At 42.6% G+C, this 20,851-nt stretch overlaps 1 long non-coding RNA gene across 1 annotated transcript; it reads right to left on the bottom strand.

Annotated features, from left to right (window-relative positions):
- Positions 1-11,747: 11,747 nt before the first annotated feature.
- LOC131918292 (uncharacterized) lies at positions 11,748-19,195 on the bottom strand. Its single transcript, XR_009380934.1, has 2 exons — positions 18,887-19,195; positions 11,748-11,886 (listed from the first exon to the last, which is right to left on the bottom strand). It is a non-coding gene; the product is annotated as an uncharacterized LOC131918292 (long non-coding RNA).
- Positions 19,196-20,851: the final 1,656 nt, after the last annotated feature.

The raw sequence follows: 20,851 nt of genomic DNA on the forward strand, positions 1-20,851 counted from the left end.
CCACAGGACTCCTTAGAGCCTGACATTGCGCAGCCTGGAGAGAGTCGGAGAGTGAACCCAAGGCTTCTTCAACATGTATGGAAATCCAGCGAGACTAGATTCCAGTGGCTATTTTTAAAACTATGAGTTTAAAATAACCCAAGTAGTTCTTAACAGTCGGCTAGTTCTACTGCCAAGACAGGCTGCGAGTGAGGAAAGTGTTTCTTAAAGCATCACACAGAGGCCAGGCTGCCAAGCTCAGAGACGCGGTGGCAAAGACACTTACTTAAGGGCTCCAGTGGTAAATGCGACTGTGTGGGCTGAAAGTGCCCCGAGAGAGCTGTGGTCTGCCTTTAGAAGGATTAGCAAGACACAGTCTTCTGGAAAGAGAGTCAGAAGTCTGCAGGGAGCCCAGCCTACACAGGCCTGTCGCCTACCAAATGCACCCAATATAATCAACACTGTAAGACCCAGAGGTCAGCTATGTCTGGGCAAGATAGTTTTCATGAGGGCTATCCAACCCCTCTTTCTCTATTAGAGGCTGGCCATGTGTCCTCCCAAATCTATGCACTGAAAATCCTAACTCTCAGTACCCCAGAATGTGACCATATTTGCAGATAGCATTAAAAATAAAAGTGGCTAAATACAATGGGCTATGGGGAGGCCCTAATCTGGTATGACTAGTGGTATATGTGCCAAGGGTGTATGTGGGTGCAGAGAATCATGTGAGGGGGTGACTCAAGGATAGGCAAGAAGTCAGTCCTTGGGTCAGTGGTCTCTGTGGAATCTTGATCTTCAGGTCCTTCTTAACAAGGAGATGGTACATTTGGAGTCACTAGACTGGGGTCCTTCACCAGGGCCACGCTAGAAAACCAGAATGATACCTTTTTTAAAGCCTTTATTGCCTTCTCGTTATGCCTTCCTGTTTATTCTCTTCCACGTGAAAATTTACTGTAGACATTTCACATTTATTTTCACTCAAGTATAAATGTCAACCTTGAAATGGCCTCCTTTTCCTCTAGGTTGTCATATCATTTGAAGTTAGCATAATCCCTGCCATACGTCCCAAAAGCAAAAACCTAAGTAGGCAGTATTTTATTTACTTTTCCTGTCGCTGTGATAGAACTCCCTAACAAAAGCAACTTAAGGGAGAACAGACTTATTTCGGCTCACAGTTTGAGGTTACAGTCCATCATGATGAGGGAGCCGCAGCCACAGGAGCTTCGGGTAGCTGAGCATTTTGCATCCAAAGTCAAGAGGCAAAGAATGCTTATTCTCAGTGCACTGTCTTTTTATTTTTTATTTTTTATTTTTTTAAATAAAGTCCAGGATCTCAACTCAGGGAATGGTGCCACCCAGAGTGGGCAGGTATTCCCACCTCAATTAATGTAAGCAAGTTCTCTCAAAGTCATGCCCAGAAGCCTGTCTCCCAGGTGATTCTAAATTTTATTTAGACCATCAAAGTTGACCATGAAAATTAATCATCACAATGTATCAGGCTTCCCTGAAGAGATTATCAGTGAATAAGAATTCTTCCTGAGTGTCCCCTGAACACCAGCCCCCACTCCCCCCTCTGGTTTGCTCTCAGGCATCAATCAGGTCAAATGTCAATATGTAGTCTGTGACACCAACACACAGGGAATGAGTATCAGTCATGAATAAGTGGTACCAGGGCTCTGTGTTTGAAAACTATCCTTTATCACAAGAAAATCCCAGTGCTTTCCATCCCAATCATCTTCATCGAAAGACTCTGAGAAAAATGGAACAGTAAGGCGTATAAAGTAACAGGGCCCCCAGTGTTGTAGACTATTATTTTAAGGTGTGTTACTTCCGTCTGTGTTGCATTTGTTTAACTCTGTGAAGCTGTGCTACTGTGCCTGTCTAAAACACCCGATGGTCTAATAAAAAGCTGGATGGCCAATCGCAAGGCAGGGGGAAGGGTAGGCAGGGCTGACAGGCAGAGAGAATATATAGAGGGAGAAATCTGAGAGGAGAGGAAGAAGGAGAAGGAGCAAGAGAAGGAGGACCCAAGGGCCAGCCACTGAGCTACACAACAAGCCGTGGAGTAAGAGTAAGATTTACAGAAGTAAGAGAATGGGAAAAGCCCTGAGGCCAAAGGTAGATGGGATAATTTAAGGAAAGCTGGCAAGAAACAAGCCAAGCTAAGGCCAGGTATTTATAAGTAAGTATAAGCCCCCATGTGTGATTTATTTGGGATCCAGGTGGTAGGCCCCCAAAAGAGCAAAGACAAATAACAACATATTGGTGACCAACATGGGGCTCATATTTCCATGGTGCCTGAGAAAGCTTTGGGGAAAAAAAAAAGAGGATAGGAGGTTCTTTAAGAGATTCTGCCAGGCAGTAAGCCCTTGAGCAGTCAGCATGTTAAGTAGGAACAAAAAACTAGGTGAGAACACCTGCCACAGTGTAAACACTGACATTCTAGAGCTCTAAGAAGGTTGAACAATTTCTGGTCAGACAAACCTCCAACCAGCCATGAGTTTCACACTTGGTTTTCACAACCCAAGAAGCACGCAGAGCCAGCTGAGAGACGCGCATGTGGAGGATCCATGTGTAAGTTATCAGTTTAAAGATTTGCTCATATGGTCAAAAAAAGGCTGAACATATGCAATAACAGAAATCCAGACTGAAAAACCTCTGAACAGGTTATAGTGTGTCTAACAATGTATGTAGGCTTAGTTAAGAAAAGAAAAAGAGTATAGTCATAGAAAGAAATGAATAGTTTAAAAATAAAAATAAGGTCTTTAAGGAGAGAGTAAAAGTAATATAAAAGAACAAAACCACTAACATGGAAAATATACAGGGAGTCTGGATCCTGTTTGTTATTGTGTTAATGTTAAATTTTTTGATTGTTGAAAAGCAAAGGACAGCTGCAAAGAGATCTGGAATTGAAAGAGGGACTGTTGAAATCAATCAGCCTATTACTTTAGGAATATCTTAACTTTTAAAATGTCAAAAAATATATTTGTCAATGGAAATAAAAAATGCTTTGGAGTTTTGTTCCCACAGGAAATGAGAGGCTGTGGATTCCTTTGGGGTTAATATAGATTAGGTTTGATCAGACAAAGATTTGGCAAGATTTGTCATAAATCTTGACAGGTGATATCTATCAGCAAAGATTACTGCTGGTCTTTCCAAGACTTGGCAAGTATCTGAAATTTTCTCTCTGGGGCCTTAAAGATATTTCATCCACAGACAGCAGGAAGCAGTATGGAGAAAACTACACCCACGTTTCCAAGAGTTGGGGTGTGTGTGGGTGGTTTTTAGTTATTTGGTGGGTTATGGATGTTTGTTATCATTTAGGGGAATGTAGAATATTGGTACAAATTTAAAGTTATATATATATATATATATATATATATATATATATATATATATATATATCTTGTTTAAGGGATTTTTGAATATTGACAAAAATTTAAGGTTATTTTTGTTACAACATAGTGTATGCATGTTTCTATTTTTGTTTGAGGTATTTTGCCTATGCAGTTCATTTGGAAATGCAGGGTGAAGTTCTAGTTTTTGAAAGTTGTTATTATAAACTATATAGGATAATCAGGAAACATAGTTTAGTAATCACTCATTTTAACAATCAAATTTATAGACATGTTAGGTATGCTTTCCAGATCATAAAGATATATTTTAGCTAGATAGATGGTCTTCAAACCTTCAAAGACCTACAGAATATGACAACTTAGGACTTTTCATGATAATGAGACATTCTGCTCCTGGCAGTGCCAATTTACTGCAGAGATGATGGGCACTGAAGAAATGCCTTTTGGAGTTTGCTTTCATTGTGTCAAGGTTAGCCACTGGGCAAAGAAACTGTTCTTGTCTGACTGCTGACAATGTGCTGTGTAGACTGGACATGCAGGACACACAGGAAAAAAGACTGTTGAACTTTGCCAAAACAAGAGAGGACAATCCTTCAAAATTCCTGTGTCATTGAAGAGTCTACCAGATACCCTAGGCCTGTAGGCTAAAGATGGATGCCCCAATGTTGCAAAGGAATTTTGGATGACTGTCTAGGCAGCCAAAAGTCTCTGTTGTTAGATATTGCTACATCCTTCTGGGTTTTGATGGAGTTTGAAGACTAGATAGTTGTAGTTTCAGTTTTCCTTGGTTATGATAGAAAGTAAATTATGTATAAGACTTTAGAGTCACTAAGATGGAAAGATGGTAAAGTTCTTTCCCTGAATTTGCTAAATGTAAATGGATTGAATATTGTAAATTAATTCTTACTTGATAACTGTTTCTGTTGTATGTAGTTTATACTATGTAAAAGTTAAAACTTTTCTTTTAATTTAGACAAAAAGGGGGAAATGTTGTAGAAAATTATTTAAGCCAAGCTAAGGCTGGGATTTTATAAGTAAGAATAAGCCTCTGTGTGTGATTTATTTGTGAGCTGGGTGGCAGATCCCCTAAAAGAGCAAAGACAAACAACAACACCCCAAACTCTAAGAGATTTAAACACAAATGAGGGGTGTATGTATGAGTGTGTGTGTGTGTGTGTGTGTGTGTGTGTGTGTGTGTGTGTGTTAGTAGGGACTGATCCCAGGATAGTGGACATGCTAAACTTATGCTTTTCCAGTGAGCTAAGCTTTCCTACTAACACAGAGTTTTGTGTTTGTTTAAGGTATTGTTGATCACATCTTGACATTCATTTTTGTTTTTACTTTTAGTCTTGAATGATGGCAAGCCCAGGTTAGAAACAACTTCAGGTTGATGTTATGGTCTAGGCTATTTTCTCTCTATTCTTTGCTGTCAAATTCATTCTCCAATGTGTTAGCAACCAGAAGAAATGAAGTTATCTTTCCATAGCCTTTTCTTAAGAATAAAAAAAACTTCCTTAAAGTCCAAAGCCTCCTCAAGCATTTCTCTCTTTCTCTTGGGGTTATGTGAGTAAACAATATGGCAAATGGGATTCAATTCCAGATAGTATCTTTTCAGGATCCATTGTATTGTACTATATTCCCAAGTCATCAGTGCTGTAGAGAACACAATGGTGAACGATAATCAGAAATGGTTGTTGGGTGGTCAGGAGCTTACAGATACCTGCCAACAGGACCAATGGCATGAACAGATCATGAAGGGTGTGCCTACAGACCACCAAGCTGCTCCACCAGGCATGTAAGAATTTCTACTTCATGACTATACTGCTATTTTGCTCTTGGCTTGTTTTTATATTAGTTTTATTCTTTTAGTGTCCACAAGGTTAATTCTCACTTACTTTTCCTTCAGCCCTGAACTGTTTGTGCTGCTATAACAAAGTGGTCAAGATTGGGTAATCTATAAACAATAAACATATTTTTCATAGTTCTGGAAGCTGAGAAGCCCAAGTTAGAGGTGCCAATAGGTTTGATGTGTGGCAAAGAGCTGTTTCTCATAAGTGGTGCTGCCTACATGTCCTTATGTGGAGAAGCAGATGAAAGGGTACAAAAAGGAATAAGTGCCATGTTTTCCTGAAATAGAAGAGAATGAACCTATTCTCCCAAGTCTTTTTATAGAAGGAATAACTTATTCAGCTTTGTATTACTATAATGGAATACCTGAGGAAATTAACTTCTGAAGCGCAAAGATTTATTTAATCCATCATTCTGGAAGTGCTATCCCCATTTGTGTTGGCCTGTCTTTCCTCAGGCAAGGGTTATAAGCAGAGCAGAAATATTGACGTATTGTTTAGTTATTATCTATTTCTCTTGCACCAACTGCATTGTCCATATTTGTGATGACTGATAGCAATTATCAATGTGAAAGGATCTAGAATGACTTAGGACACAAGCTTCTGGGCTTGCCTGTGAGAAATTATCTTGATTACTTTAACTGGGGTGGGAAGAACCCACCTTCACTGTAGCACCATCCCATGGGCTGGGGTTCTGGATGGAATAAAAAAGAAGAAAATGAGCTGAATACCGACATTCACCTGTCTCTGTATCCCTACTGTGGATATAATATAGCTAGGTCTTTTTGCCATGACTCCCCACTATGATATGACTGTACCCTCAAACTAGAATGGAAAATAAAACACTTTTCCCTTAAGTTGCTTTTGTTGGAATATCTTATTACAGTATCTTAGTTAAGGTATCTATTGCTGTGATGAAACACCATGAACAAAAAGCAAGTTGGGGAGGAAAGGATTTATTTGGCTTACACTTTCATATTGTAATCCATCATGGAAGGAAGCCAGGGCAGGAACCTGGAGGCAGTAGCTGATGCAGAGGCCATAGAGGGGTGCTGCTTATTGGCTTGCTTCCTGTGGTTTGCTCAGCCTGCTTTCTTATAGAACCCAGGACCATCAACCCAGGGGTGGCACCACCCTCAATAGGCTGAGCCCTCTCACATCAATTACTAATTAAGAAAATGCCTTACAATCTGCCTATAGCCCAATCTTATTGAGGCATTTTCTCCATTGAGACTCCCTCCTCTCCAGTTACTCTAACTTGTGTCAAGTTGACATAAAACTAACCAGCATACACAGCAAAGAGACAAGTAACTAAACAACAATTAAATTTTTTTAAGTATTGCCATACCAAAATAGAAATGGATGTTACAGTACAAATAAAAACTCAATAAAGATTTAATGTAATATGGTGTGTTCTTTTTAGCATGTAGGGTAAGAGAAGCAATTCAGGGCAGAGACTATAATCATTCATGGTTGTACTCTTATTATGAGAGTCAACTGCTAGGTACTAAGATATGGAAGCATATTGGATGTTTAAAGTTATTAACTAGGTATTACTCTGTGGATTCATTGTTATCCCGGTTCTGTTCTTTCAGTCTCAATCGTAGGACACAGAAGGAAAGAATAACAGTGCGTGATTTTTTCCTTTTATTGAAAAGATATCTTTTCTCACATAATATGTCCTGATTACGGTTTCCCCTTCCTCTACTCCTCTCAGTTCCTCCCCACCTCCTCTCCTATTCAGATCCACTCCCTTTCTGTCTCTCACGAGTAAAGAAAAGGCTTCTAAGGGATAATAATAAAATATAACAAAATAAATATAATAAGATGAAACAAAAACCATCCCATCAGAGTTGGACAAGGCAAATCAACAGAAGGAAAAGAGCCCAAGAGAAGGCACAAGAAGCAGAGACCCACTTGTTCGCACACTCGGGAGTCCCGTAGAAACACTAAACTGGAAGCCATATTGTATATGCTGAGGACCCGATGCAGACCCATTGCAGACCCCGTGCATGTTTCCTCAGTCTCTGTGAATTCATATGAGCTTTGCTCATGTTGATTTAGAGGGCTTTATTTTCTCGGTGTCCTCCAAGCCCTCTGGATCTTACACTCTTTCCATCTCCTCTTCCTTGGGGTTCCCTGAGCCCTGAGGGGAGGGATTTGATGGAGACAGCCCATTTAGGGATGAGTGTTCCAAGGTCTTTCACTCATTGCATAGTGTCTGGCTGTGGGTCTCTGTATTTGTTCCCATCTGTTGCAGGAGGAATTTCTCTGATGATGGATGATCTAGGAGTATAGCAGAATGTCTTTAGGAGTCATTTTATCACTAATTTAAAAATAAAAAGACAAGCATTATTTGGTTTTACCCTAGGCCCCTGGGCTATCTAGTCTCTGGTTCTTGGCCACCCAAGCAGTGTCAGCTATGGGTTCCATCTTGTAGAGTGGGCCTTAAATCAGATCAGATATTGGTTGGTTACTATCTTGAAGGCAGGACATCATTATAGAACAGAAGGGTTTGTGGCTAGCTTCTGTTTACATTTCTCTTTGAAGAAGTACCTTCTGTACCAAAGACGTACCATGTAGAGCATCTGCCTGTATGAAAGAAGCTAGAACATAGGGGTGAAGGCTCTACATAGGCACCAGCTTGACTTCTCCATGTTCAATGAGTTGAGGAGGTCTTGTCTTCAGCAATGGGGCCTTGCTGTCAGTTTGTAGAGAGCCCCCTACTGTCTTGGCAACAGCCTGGGTTGTTTGGAGATTCCCATGGGACCTCTTTGGCCAACACCTCAATTAGATGTAACCCAATCCTGGTACTGGGAGCTTCATTTGATGACAAGAGATGGCCAGTTGAGACTCTAGCCCCTCTGTTATTTTATGACTGCATTTAAACTGCCTTCATATAAGTATATATTTTAGGAAGTATTGGTTGAAATATTAAGGTAACTCCATGTAGTTAAAAGGGAGGTTTATTTTGTGGGGTAACTTACAAGTGAAGGGATAGGTAGGTTACAGGGTCTGGGAAAGGTAAAGCACAGTCCAGCGGTGTCTCTGGAGAACTCCACTTGGTCTACCTCCAGCATTCAGGATCCAGGAACCAAGCGAGCTGGCACTTCCGGATCTCAGGTCTTAAGCCCTCCTCTTTTGGCCCCGCCTTGTAGGTGTGACAGTTACCGGAAGCCTCAATGGGTGTAGTACTTCCAGGACACAGCTGGAACAGCTACCCACTACATGGAAGCTTCTACTTTATTAGGTTTCATACTACTCCTCAAATGCCCCTTAATTTTAGTTGTGTCTCCTCATGTTCCCTACCCCATTCCCCCTCTCCCCTCCCAACTTGATCCCCCGTTCCATCTTCTCTCCCATCCATCTGTGACGATCTACTCTATTTCTCTTTCTCAAGGAGATCTATCTGTACCCTCTAGTCCCTTACTCTATACCTACTCTCCATGGTTCTACAGCATCTAGCTTGGTTATCATTGACTTAACAGCTAATTATTCACATATAAGTGAATACATGCCATATTTGTCTTCCAGATCTGGGGTACCTCACTCAGGATGATTCTTTTTCTAATTCTATCCATTTACAGTGCAGTGTTTTTTTTTTTTTGTTGTTGTTGTTTTTTTAAGTACCGATCCATATACTGTTCCTGAAGAATACTCAGCTGGGCTTACATTCTCTTAACCCAAGGTCAGAATTGTGTCTGCTCTCTTTGTCTCTGTCTTGTGTAGCATCCCAGAGAAGACACACCATCATGCGCATCTAGTCTCTCCCAAGACGTTTACCAAGTGTGTGACTGTCTGTGCTGAGTTTCTGCTTTGACAGGCTCTGCACCTGTGATGGCTGAATAGACAACACACAGCAGAGAAATCTGCACAAGTGAGAGTGGAGCATCAGGAGAAAGGGATCTTCAGGAATGGAAGAGCAGGTATGAGCGGAGATGGCAGTAGGGAACTTTGAAAGGGGAATGACAAGCTGGGTGGTGGTGGCGCACACCTTTTTCCGGGCACTCAGGAGGCAGAGGCAGGTGGATCTCTGTGAGTTCAAGACCAGCCTGGTCTACAGAGTGAGTTCCAAGAAAACCAGGGCTACACAGAGAAATGCTGTCTCAAGAAAGAGAGAGAGAGAGAGAGAGAGAGAGAGAGAGAGAGAGAGAGAGAGAGAAAGGAAATGACTAATTACAGCAGTCTTACCACCCTGAACATCCTTAATCCTGGGGAAATGCTGTTCAACTTGGTACATTCCATTGTCTTGTGCCTTGCCTTTTGTATCTCTTTTCTCGTGCAAGGATTGGAAGCAGAGACAGGACGTGTGTGTGTGTGTGTGTGTGTGTGTGTGTGTGTGTGTGTGTGTGTGTTTCTACAGTGGACAGGAATATTTTGGAAATATTCCTGATAGTAACAGGAAATCAAGGAGTCCTTGTCAAGTTAACTAAGAAAGAAATAGGTAAGAACCAATGTGAAGCTCGTTATAGAGATGATTGCTATAATTATAAGCTCAATAGCAGTTATTAAGATTAATTGCTGTCACAGTAAGTGAAGACTCAACACGGATCAATTTAGAAAGGGACTATAATAAAGGACTGTACCCAAGTGGGTGAAAGAGAGTGAGGGGTGTGTGCTGAGTGCATGTGTAAACTCAAAATGGCCAGGGGAAGTTTAGGATGAAGAGAAATTCGAGGGGAAGATGATAATCATATCATGAAGCTGCCGGGCTGCTGCAGACAATAAAGTGTTAGTTTGAATTAGGATATCCCCTACAGGCTCATATATTTTTTTATAAGTTCCAACCCCAGCTTGTAGTGCTATTGTGAAGTCTGTGGTGCCTTTGGGAGGTGAGATAAGTGGAAACAGGTCACTAGTGGGGAACTTTTTAATTTTTTAATACAAATCCTTTTATTCTTATTTTTAATTTTTATCTCATCTTATATTCATGATTGATTGATTGATTGGTTGAGATGGGGGTCTCACTGTATAGCCCTGGCTGGCTTGCAATATGCAATGTAGGCCAGGCTGGCCTTGAACTCACAGAAATCCACTTGCCTTGGCCTCCTGAGTGCTGGGATGAAAGCCTGGCTAGGGGAGAGCTTTTGAAGGTTATGCTCATCCGGGTTCTTACTGGGCTCATTGCTTTCTGTTGGTTTGTATGAACAGCTGTGAGATAGCGCTCTTACCACCACACCTTCCCTGTCACCATGGACTGAAATCTCTTGAAACAGTGAGGCAAAATAAATCTTGTCTACCTTAAGTTGCTCCTATTGGGTATTTTGTTTCAATCATGAGAAAACTAATATGAAGAAGAAGTATGATAAATACTCAGTGAAGATGGTTCCCATTACAGAGTATGGTTCTGAGTGTAAAAAAACGATGAACAATAAAGACACATCACAGGACATGGATTGCTTGGAACTGTGTCTTATGTGAAGTATTGCACAAAAAGTTCATTGTCTCAGTCATTTCCATAGTTTTAGACTGTACAGGATCTCTGAAACACTGGAAGAGAGCTCCAGGATCCTTCTATGCTGCAAACACCCTGAACACAAGTGTTGCATGCGATCCTGGAAGTCTTCACTGTGGGAGCCCAGCTGGGAGACTGGCTCCCACATTTTAAGACAGGGTACTCTTGGGGAGAGAGGGATAAGAGATATTAGATAGAAGGATAGAGGGGAGAGAAACAGATACACAGGATAGCCTCGGGAGGGCCTGGATCATTATCCACTGGCCCCTCCTGTCTCTTCTAAAGGGCTACTTATAGGAATGCCAAGGAGTGGAGCAAAAGAACTCCCCCTAGCTCAGCCAAATGTAGACCCTTCCAATTACCTAGAAACTATGCACATGGTCAAGTAATCCTCTACTGCAGCTCTGCTGGGTAAAGCAAGGTCATATCTCACTAGAAAACTTTTGTGGGCCTCCACACTTCACTAACAAAACTCTTTTTGGAACAGAGAGGTGGCACTTGCACAAATATGAGGACCTGATTTCCAATCTCAGGCATCCAAATGAAAAGCTAATGTGTTCCTGTAACCCCAGGACCCAGAGAAGGACACAGAAACATCATTAGGCCTGCTGACTGCCAAGCTAACACTAGGTTCACTGAGAGACCTTGTCTCAAGGGGATAATACAGAAAGTGATAGAGCAAGGACACCAGATGTCTTCCTCTGGCCTGCAGAAGCACACACACACACCTGGACACACAGTTGTCTTTTCTCTATATTAATGAAATGAAAGGGTCATATATGCATTTCCTTCAAGTAGAGAAAACTTACATCTAATTTAAATCTTAGGATCCCCCTGTCATTATTCAACTGTTTGTACTTTTTTATGTTGGCTATGAGAGGTTTTCTTGTCTGTGTGCTCACTAACAGCTAATTAGTCTGGTTGATAAGATTAAAAAAAAATAATTCCCTACTAATTTGTAAATGCATCATATATGCAGAAAACTTGGCACAAACTTTTCAGATTTTTGTATCAAAAGCCAATAAAGGAAGATCTCACATCAAAACCACCCAAAGCTGCCATATATTTCTCCCAGAGGAGAGCTGGCCACTCTGAATGAACTAGGGTACCTGGGATCCACCTGAGTTTATTCATTCTCTCTCCGCTCCCTCGCTCTTGTCTTTTGTCCCCAGTTAATGAAATCTCTTTGGAAACTGGAATTCTTCATCTGGTCACAATTTCTTTCCCACCAGCTTTTCTCTTTTACATCCTGAAATAAACAGTATCATCACAAGACACATTTAAAGAGACTCGTGAAACAAGCCAAGACGAACGCATTCGCAATTACAGGTTCAAATTTTACCCACCAAAATCGTTTTCATCCTGACACCTGCTTTGAATTGAGCACTGAATCATACAGTTTCCCTTGAAAGACTCAATTAAAATAATATGCAGGGATTTCAAAGAGCTATGGAACCACAGAAGTAATGCTTTTCCTTGAATGTGGCAGCATTTACATTCCTTTCTGATTCGAGGACCAGGGCGGCAGTTACATGGCATCATTTCCAGAGTTACATCGCAAGATACTCAAGATGCTGCGTTGCCTGAAGCCTGGCTCAAAGGTCTCCCATGATCCATGAGGAACCCAGTGAAGAAGGTGGCCATGCTGAAGAGGTCCATGTGGCAGTAACTGAAGACAACTTCCTGGAGAAAAGGGTGACGTCTAAATAATTCTGTCAATAACCTGAATGAGGTTGGGAGCAGATTCTTTCACATAAGCTTTGAGGTGAGAACTGTTTATTTTTATTATTATTTGCTTATTAACTTTTTGCTATTCTGGGGTTAAAAACCACAGCCTTCTCTCAAAGGCTAGGCAAGTGTTCTACCCCCTAAGTTTTACTGTCTAACCAAATGAGAACTGTTTTAATTCACAAAATGTGATGCACAAGATCACTGTTCAAAATAAACTATATTTCTATAAAAAATGCAACAAGCAATTGGAAACAATTTTGAAGCAAAATTTGAAGCAATTTAAAAGCTAATACCATTAACTAGCATAACACATATAAAATACTCAATGAACTAACATATACTCAAAGAAATATATGCAAAACTATCATTGAACTAAACTAAGTAGTAATTTAGTGAAGTACCTGTTAAAGAATTTTACTATTCTTTTCTTCAAAGACTATATTTTCAGAATTATGATTCTGTGGAATTTATCCTTTAGGGATTTTAGACTTTAGAATTTTTGCTTTACGAGGTTTCTGCATTCAGGATTATGGTGGTCAGGATGGTGTCTGTTGAGATACTGGGCCAAAATTGATAGCCAGTAGTCAGCAGGTCAGCAGGACCACACCTCTTTCAGGGGCTATAGGAATGTCTTAGTATTCTATTGTTGTGAAGAGACACCATGACCACTGCAACTCTTATCAAGGAAAGCATTAAATTGGGGCTGGCTTACAGTTTCAGACGTTCAGTCCATTGTGATCATGGCGAAGAACATGGCAGCACACATGCAGACATGGTGCTGGAGAGGTAGCTGAGAGTTCTCCATCCACATCCACAGACCGTGGGAAGAGAGAGACATTGGGCCTGGCTTGGGCTTTTGAAGCCTCATAGCCCATTCCCCAGTGACAGACTTCCTCCAACAAGGCCACACCTTCTAATTCCTGTCAAGTAGTGCCACTCTCTGATGACTGAACATTCAAAGATTTGAGTCTATGGAGGGGAGGGGACTTTCTTATTTAAACGACCATGAAAAGAAAATCTTGCTGCCTCTTCCAGCCTCTGACAGCTCCTGGCCACCAGATCACAGCATGGCTCCACCTCTTTTCTGCTTTTATTTCCTATGTCTCTCTGTGTTTTGAAAACTCTGCTTTCTCATAGGCCTACCCCAGTCACTGTATGTAAGACCTACTCCACTCAGGCACTCTCTTTTGCAGTACTGACTTCTGTGTCCAGCAATGCCTTCTCTCTAGAAGGTATTTTATTTGCACTTACTGGGACTTACAACTGGGACATCTCTTTGGTGGGGATCAGGGCACATACTATCACACCTATGATCCCAAATGGAGAACAACCTAATTTTCATGAACAGTGGAGGGGTGTGGGAAAACAAAGTGTAGTACATCCTTATAATGGAGTATGCTTATTAACAAAACAGACTAAACCATTGACTCATTTACACCCTGGATAACTTTCAAGCTAATTATGTAGAGTGAAATACACTGTTCAGTTTATCTAATATTTCGAAATGGCAAAGTAACCCGTAGTGACAGAAGCCTGTCTGCTCCTCCTTTGGGACTTCGACTGTGGGGCTGGTTTCATGACATATGCAGCTGTTAGTGTCTGCCCTGGTGAAGCAGCCTCCTGGGGAGAGTCCTCCTATTTTACTCTGCATGCTTATGCTTGGCACGGTAATTCAAGGAGCACTCAAGTCCACTTCCACATGTGGTATAATGGGGCTTCCTGGCCCGAGTGATGGTAAGAAGGTGCCATACCTTTGAGGTCCTCCAGTGGCCACTGTGTTAGGTTCTTCTGTGTTGCTGTGACCATGGTGCCTGACAGAAACAATCTACCAGAAGAAAGGTCAATTTTGATCCATTTTAGACTTGCAGGCAGAGCCGTCTAAGGTGACAGGGACCTGTAGCTGACAGTTTGCATGTCAGCAGCTCTGAAAACAGAGTTGGGTTGTAACTGAGGGCAGGATAGATCCTTCTAGAACTTCCTTCTTAGAGAGTTACTTCTTCCAGTCAAACGCTACCCCCTAAAAGCTCCACAGCCTCCCCTGACAGTTTTGCCACCTGCCCCCACATGTTCAAAATAGGATCCTGTGTTGGGGTGTCTCAGGTTCAAATCATAACAAGCATGTTGAGGGGCATCTTTGCCACACAAGGAAAGAATATTGTTTAGAATAAAAGACTCTTGATTTCCAGAAGAAAGCAGGAAACAATGACAGGGAAAGGGGAGACAAACTCTGACGACTTCTTTTCGAATCCCCAGACTCCACTGTTCCTAAACCAGTCACAACATGACACTTTCCAAATATGTCAACCCTTAAGTTTCCTTTTGGTCCTAAGATAACTTGAGCTGGGTTTCAACCACTGTCACCGAAGGGAAGACTTAATGCCGAATCCAAATCCATATCCATCCCTAACCGAAGCTTCGGGTTGCCTTCATTGCCTTATTGTCTTAGCATGCAACGATTAGTCTGGGCAAATGTCACCTCTGAAGGTAATATATGATAATTAAATTAAGTACAAAGTAGACACACGGGGGATGACGCCAGTGTTTGTTTATAATACAGGAAAACACAAACATCAAACAGTTCAAAAATAATTCAGAAGCCTGCCTGAATAATGACATTGCACTGTCCTTTGGAGATGACAGACAAGCACAGGAGACTCATCAGGAGGGGGACCTGTCAGATTGACCTACCTTCCATTTCTAAATAGCATGCCTGCCAGATAGATTAATGAGGAGTTCTTACTGCAACAGAACATTAAGTTCCAGACAGCCAGCCTCCCTTGCCTGACCTTGGACGAGCTGTGTCTTCCCTTGGGTCCTCAGCTTCCTCATCTGTGCAGTGAGGTTATTTCAACATCTGTGCCCTTCAATCCCATGACCTAATTTAAAGAAAAGGTGTGGAGGTATGGATGAAGGGATGCCTGGCTGGTGCATTGGAGGGCTGGGCTCAAGCATCCTTCTCCTGTTGGTACCTATGGTGCTGTAAAGGTGTTTTCCTTAGGGGAAGGCCCTTCAACCTCAGCTCTGTGACCTTGACCTTAAGGAATCTGTAATAATTTGCTCTGGGAAATGTTCTGTGCATTATTAGCTGTTTAGTGGCATCTCTGGTAATTGCCTGTGTGATACTAGTAGCTCCTACCCCCAGGTATAACAATCCATAGTATCTCCAGACAGAACCAACATCTATCTATTGGTGGTGGCTGGGCTGGCATTCCTGTTGCAGACTTCTAGAAGCTTTTTGCTAAGATAGAGTACTCAACTTGGGAGGCATTGAAGTAAGTGGTATTGGCCTCATAACTCAAGGGAAAAGATTAGGAGCAAATAGTGTGATGTTCATTGAGTAGAAGACAGACATTTAGAAGAAGAAAAGGAGCCTGCCTGGGAGTGAGGGGGAAGGGCAAGTACCATAGGATGTCAGAACAGACTCAACAGCAGAAAGAGATACTGAGGCAAGAAATGATCTGTAGCCCAGGAGTCCACATTTCTGATGACAATCAAGGAGGCCAGCATTCTCCTTGGGTCCAAAATGGCTGCATCATGGTCATGGGCCTGTGCTGAACAGGATCTGCTGCCCCTTCCTGGAGATGAGGAGGGCAGGGAGTGGTGACTGAAGATTATCCCAGAAGAGCCTGAGGAAGGGTTCCTGGACCTAGAGAAGATGGGCCTGGGGTTAGGCGACTGATGGATGTTGAGGATAGCCTGTGCTTGCTGTTCAGGCTTCTGGAACCTTCTATTTTCAGTATCACTGTGGCAGGAGGTTGCTTTGTTTGTGGTGGTGCTGTGGCCATCCTCCTTCTCCTCTCCTCCCTCCTCCTCGTCCTTTCATTAGATTATCGTTATTGTTAGTAATAGTACTGTGCTGTGAATTAAAGCAAAATCTCTTTCTTCTTAGCATTTTGCTCCCAATAGAGGACTAGTTCTTTTTAGGGGCAGCGTGTCGAAACACGCATCGTCACACTGGGCCTTCTGCTTCCTTTGATCATTCTCTATCAAGAGTCCTGGCTTTTGCTTGTTGGAGGCCCTTGGCAGTTTAGTTTAAAGGTTACTGGGGATGTTGAGTAAGAACTATATCTGAGGTGAAATACCAGCAAAGACTACAAAAGAAACAAAGAAAATAATTGTTCTCTGAACCCTTAAATTTTTTTATTTTTTTATTTTTATGAATCCTTATCTCAGTAAGGAGAGCCGGGCAAGGGTGGGAAAAATAAACAAGAGATAAATACAAGAGCCAGCCAGGCTGTGGGAAGTCGAGAATCCAGGTTTGTTCCCATCTGAGAGACACGTGGTGGGCTGGTCATGAGAGCAGAAAGGCCCCATGGTGTCTGTGCCCTTCGACATACAATAACAGATATGTGTGTGTGTTTCACCGTGAGGAGAAAAAAAGTAGTAGCTTTTATTCTTTTACTACTGATCATGTTTCTAGTCCATAATCACTAGATAGCAAGAAGGATAGGATGTGTACCCAAACTCATAGAAAATCTAAGCAGTGCATCAAAATAGGAAGTAAAGAAAAAGTCACGTGAAGATTTTGCAGCCAGAGAATGGCTGTAGTGACTATGCCTGTGGCTGATTCTGTCATTTGAACAGTCTCTCCGGCCCAGACACTTGGGCAGATCATCTCCCTCCTTTGCCGTTGTTAGGATGCTAAGATAAAGGGTCTGTGCCGGTTAATCTTGACTGTCAACTTGATGTGATCGGGAATCAACTAAGAGATGTGTCCTTGGGCATTTTCAGGATGGCCCATGGGGACAGGGCTTCCCTAGAGTATGCAGTACTTTGTAGTAGGTGACACAGACAGAAAGATGTCTCCGGAAAACAATCGACACCGTTCCCTGGCTTGCCTTTGCTTCTTGCTGACACCAGGCTCTAGCTCCTTTGGGTTCCTGTGTGGACCAAAGATCAAAGACCCTCTAAGAATCCTCTAAGCCTTCAGCACTTGGCTGGGCCTGCTGAGGCATGCAGCTTTGTAGACTGAGTGGCTACAGGGTTCCCAGACCTAGTAAATAAATTTGTTCTATTAGTTCTGTTTCGCTAGACAACACTGACTAATCCAAGATCCCCTGAGGCTCCCTGTTGCTCAGTGCTGTTTCGTGCCCCGAGTTTCTGCTGGTGTTCTCAGCTGATATTTGGAACTGGAATGGGTCATGCTTATGTCTCGCTTGCCTTGGTCAGAGCCCTTGAGTTCATGGATCTCCTCTCACTCCTCACGGGACTTCAGACTCTGTCTGTCTACAACATATTTCACTTTATCCCTTTGTTCTACCAAGACAGCCCTATGGCAGTCCTACAGACGCCCATCTGAACTGTTTTCCAGGCCACTTGAGAGTGGCAAGTACCTATGGTGTCCATCCACAAAGTGGAGGCAGGTTCAAGGTAATGTTTGAGAAGGAGATGAAAATTCCCCATCTCCTATCATTCTCCCAACACACGTAGACTATCCTCACAGTGAGCTAGCTGCACACTACTGCTGCAGCTTTTCACTCTTGCAAGGACTGCCCTGCGGAGTAGAGAAGATGGGACTCTGTCCCTTGCTCATCCCAATACTGCCTCCGTCTGCTTCTCCCAGGAGCTAATAAGGTAGGTGGGCTGAAAAGAAAGAGGAGTAAACTGGTTTGCTTGTCGCAGAAGTACAATACCTGCTGTAAGGTATATGTAGCTGAATGCATTTAAAGCAGAGGGCTGGTCCAAGGGGGGGAGGATGAAAAGAAAAGGAGTAGATTGTCCTTGTAGGAGATCTAGTTGGTTTTTTTTTTGGTTTATTTTTTTTTTATTTTTTTTTTTATTTTGGTTTTTCGAGACAGGGTTTCTCTGTGCAGTTTTGGTACCTGTCCTGGATCTCGCTCTGTAGACTAGCCTGGCCTCGAACTCCCAGAGATCTGCCTGGCTCTGCCTCCTGAGTGCTGGGACTAAAGGAGTGCACCACTGCCGCCTGGCAAGATTTAGTTCTTTAAGTTACAAAATTTCTCTTTTCTGAAAATTTTAAAATCAGATATCTCAGATTTCATGAATCTTACCCTCTGGCATTTTCAGTACAAGAGACACCCTTTCTTTGTTCCATAGGCCCTCTGACCCTCAGATATGTTGGCTATGTGTTGAGTACCTCCTAAGGAGTGTCTGGAATCACTCACATCCTTTATAAATGGCTCGGTGCCCAGCACAGCTGCCTCTCCAGTATTTGAAGGAAAGAACTAGAAATCAATGACAGATATACACTGTTCTACACAGCTTAGGTATATTTCCCCCTGAGGAGGGGGGAAAAAGGAGACACCCCCTCCAAGGTCGTGCATGATTCTGAGAACTTCTGCACACGTGTCCTGGCTAGACAGCGCAATATTAAAGCCTGTCACCGTTAGCATGCCGTCCACCTAGCTGGCTGTTCCCGCTTGCTCGGCAATGACAACTGTAAACAGGCCATTTGTATTCTCCTGTCACCCACATTACTCGGAAAGAACATCCCTCAGGTTTACAGAAATTAGTTATCCTGCAGGCTGGGTAGATGATGGATAAGGAGGCTTTCTCACCTGCCCCGCTCCACGTGGAAAAGGCCAGATGCTTGCACGGTGTGCCACTTTCCTGATGTACGTGATCAGAGAGCCAGGCACCCTCAGCTCAGGAGCATTCAAAGCAGACATCTCTTATCATAGGAAGGACGCTCTCTCAAATGACCCCCTCCTCCTGTCTGCCACTTACTGGGACAATTTTCCAAGTCTTTCCCACTCCCAGTCCTCAGAGAACAGCCTGCCGGTACCCAGAGGCTGTAGCCTGTTTACTTTGCAGGGTCTCTGTCCTCATTGTCCCATTAACTCTTCCTGCTCTCTTCTAAGAGCCTGACATCCGAAGTAAGAACAATTCTGTTTCAGCGGGTTGCCAGGGAACAAGACAAAAACCTATGTGCTCTGGAGTTCTGAAATCCACCTTTCTAATAGAAATCAGGGCATTTGTTAGGTTGTGTTCTTTGGATGCCAACTGCCTTCTGTTTTATTGACTCTTCTGAAGCTGTCTTTGTGTAAGAATGGCAGGCTTCCTCAGCTCTGCTCTGCAGCTCACTGCATGCCTCCAGCCACATCCCTAGACTTCTGTTCCCAGTCTCTGATGCACACTGTTACATCTCGAGTTCTATCACATAGTGAGCATATTGTGAAAACTCAACTGCATTCTGCTGGGTTTTTTTTGTTTTGTTTTGTTTTGTTTTGTTTTGTTTTGTTTGTTTTGTCTTGTTTTGTTTTTTGTACCCTCAGGTAATTTCCACATATTTATGCTTTAGTGTGTTACGTGCAAACACTCTGAAGAATATACTTGAGATCTTGTAGTGTACCAGTGCTAGGGTTGTCAGCAAATGAGCTTTTGATTGTTTATCGTTACACAACCTATAACACTGACAAGGGAGGAGCTTTTCTGTTGTCTTGTATTTCTGGCAATCACACACTTCCCACTGCTCCACTGCAGGCCGATGTTCTCCGTCAGTGGAGATCAAGCATTGTATTCATTTTGCTATGACTTTAGTGTTGCTCCGGCTGTCATAGTGAAGTACCACAGACTGGGTGGCTTAGACCACAGAAACATTGTCCTTGTTCTAGAAGCGGGAAGTCAGAAGTGAAGATCTCTTCCTGCTTTCTAGACATGTGCTTTCCTGCTGTATCCTTACCTGGTTTGGGTTTTCACCTGGGCATGTGTCACATGACCACGTGTCCACATTTCTTCTGACAAGGACATCAGTGTCCTTGCCTTGGGGTCTACAGTAATGACTTCATTCATTATAATTGCCCCTTTCAATTCTGGTTGTTTTTTTTTTTTTTCTTGGATTATTCTTTTTTATTTCTCTCTTTTTGAGATAAACTCTAACTATGTAGCAGTGGCTGTTTTGAAATTTGCTGTCAGCTGGCATCAAACTTACAGAGAGTTATAGGATTACAAACATAAGCCACCATGCCCAGCTTATTCCATGAATATTCTTACGTGTCAGCCACTACAATAGGGGGTGATGCCCCTGTCTAATCCCCATACGCCATGACCTTGAACAGTGATGTTCTACCTAATCGACATTTCAGCACACCCACAGATTATCCACAGAGAAGCTCGTGGGGGTTTTTTGGCAATAGACTTCATCTCTGTGTGATGCTCTCACTTCAGCCTACATTGCTTCCTCTGTGACCTGTGGTTCTCATGGCCCCACTCCTTCTGCTGTGCCTCCCAGGGCCTGCTGGACTCTCCCTCCCAAGCCAGGGAACCAAACTCAGAGAGAAGAACCTGAGGAAAATGAAACAATTGAGATCCACTGATTTTCACAAAGACACACTCCAGCCTACGGTGGAAGTGTGGTTCTGAGCCCTGACTCAAATCAAGCCATCTGACTTTTGTCCTGTGCAGACAAAGGTTGAAAGCAACTGAAAGGAAAACAGTCTCCTGTAGATTCTTCCAGATCACATCAGACCTTCATAAATGTGACCTGAAGCAGCCATGCTAATGTTGAATCTAGTAAAGCAGCA

Source organism: Peromyscus eremicus, chromosome 8b (genome assembly GCF_949786415.1).
Source record: "Peromyscus eremicus chromosome 8b, PerEre_H2_v1, whole genome shotgun sequence".
In the NCBI taxonomy this organism is placed as follows: domain Eukaryota; kingdom Metazoa; phylum Chordata; class Mammalia; order Rodentia; family Cricetidae; genus Peromyscus; species Peromyscus eremicus.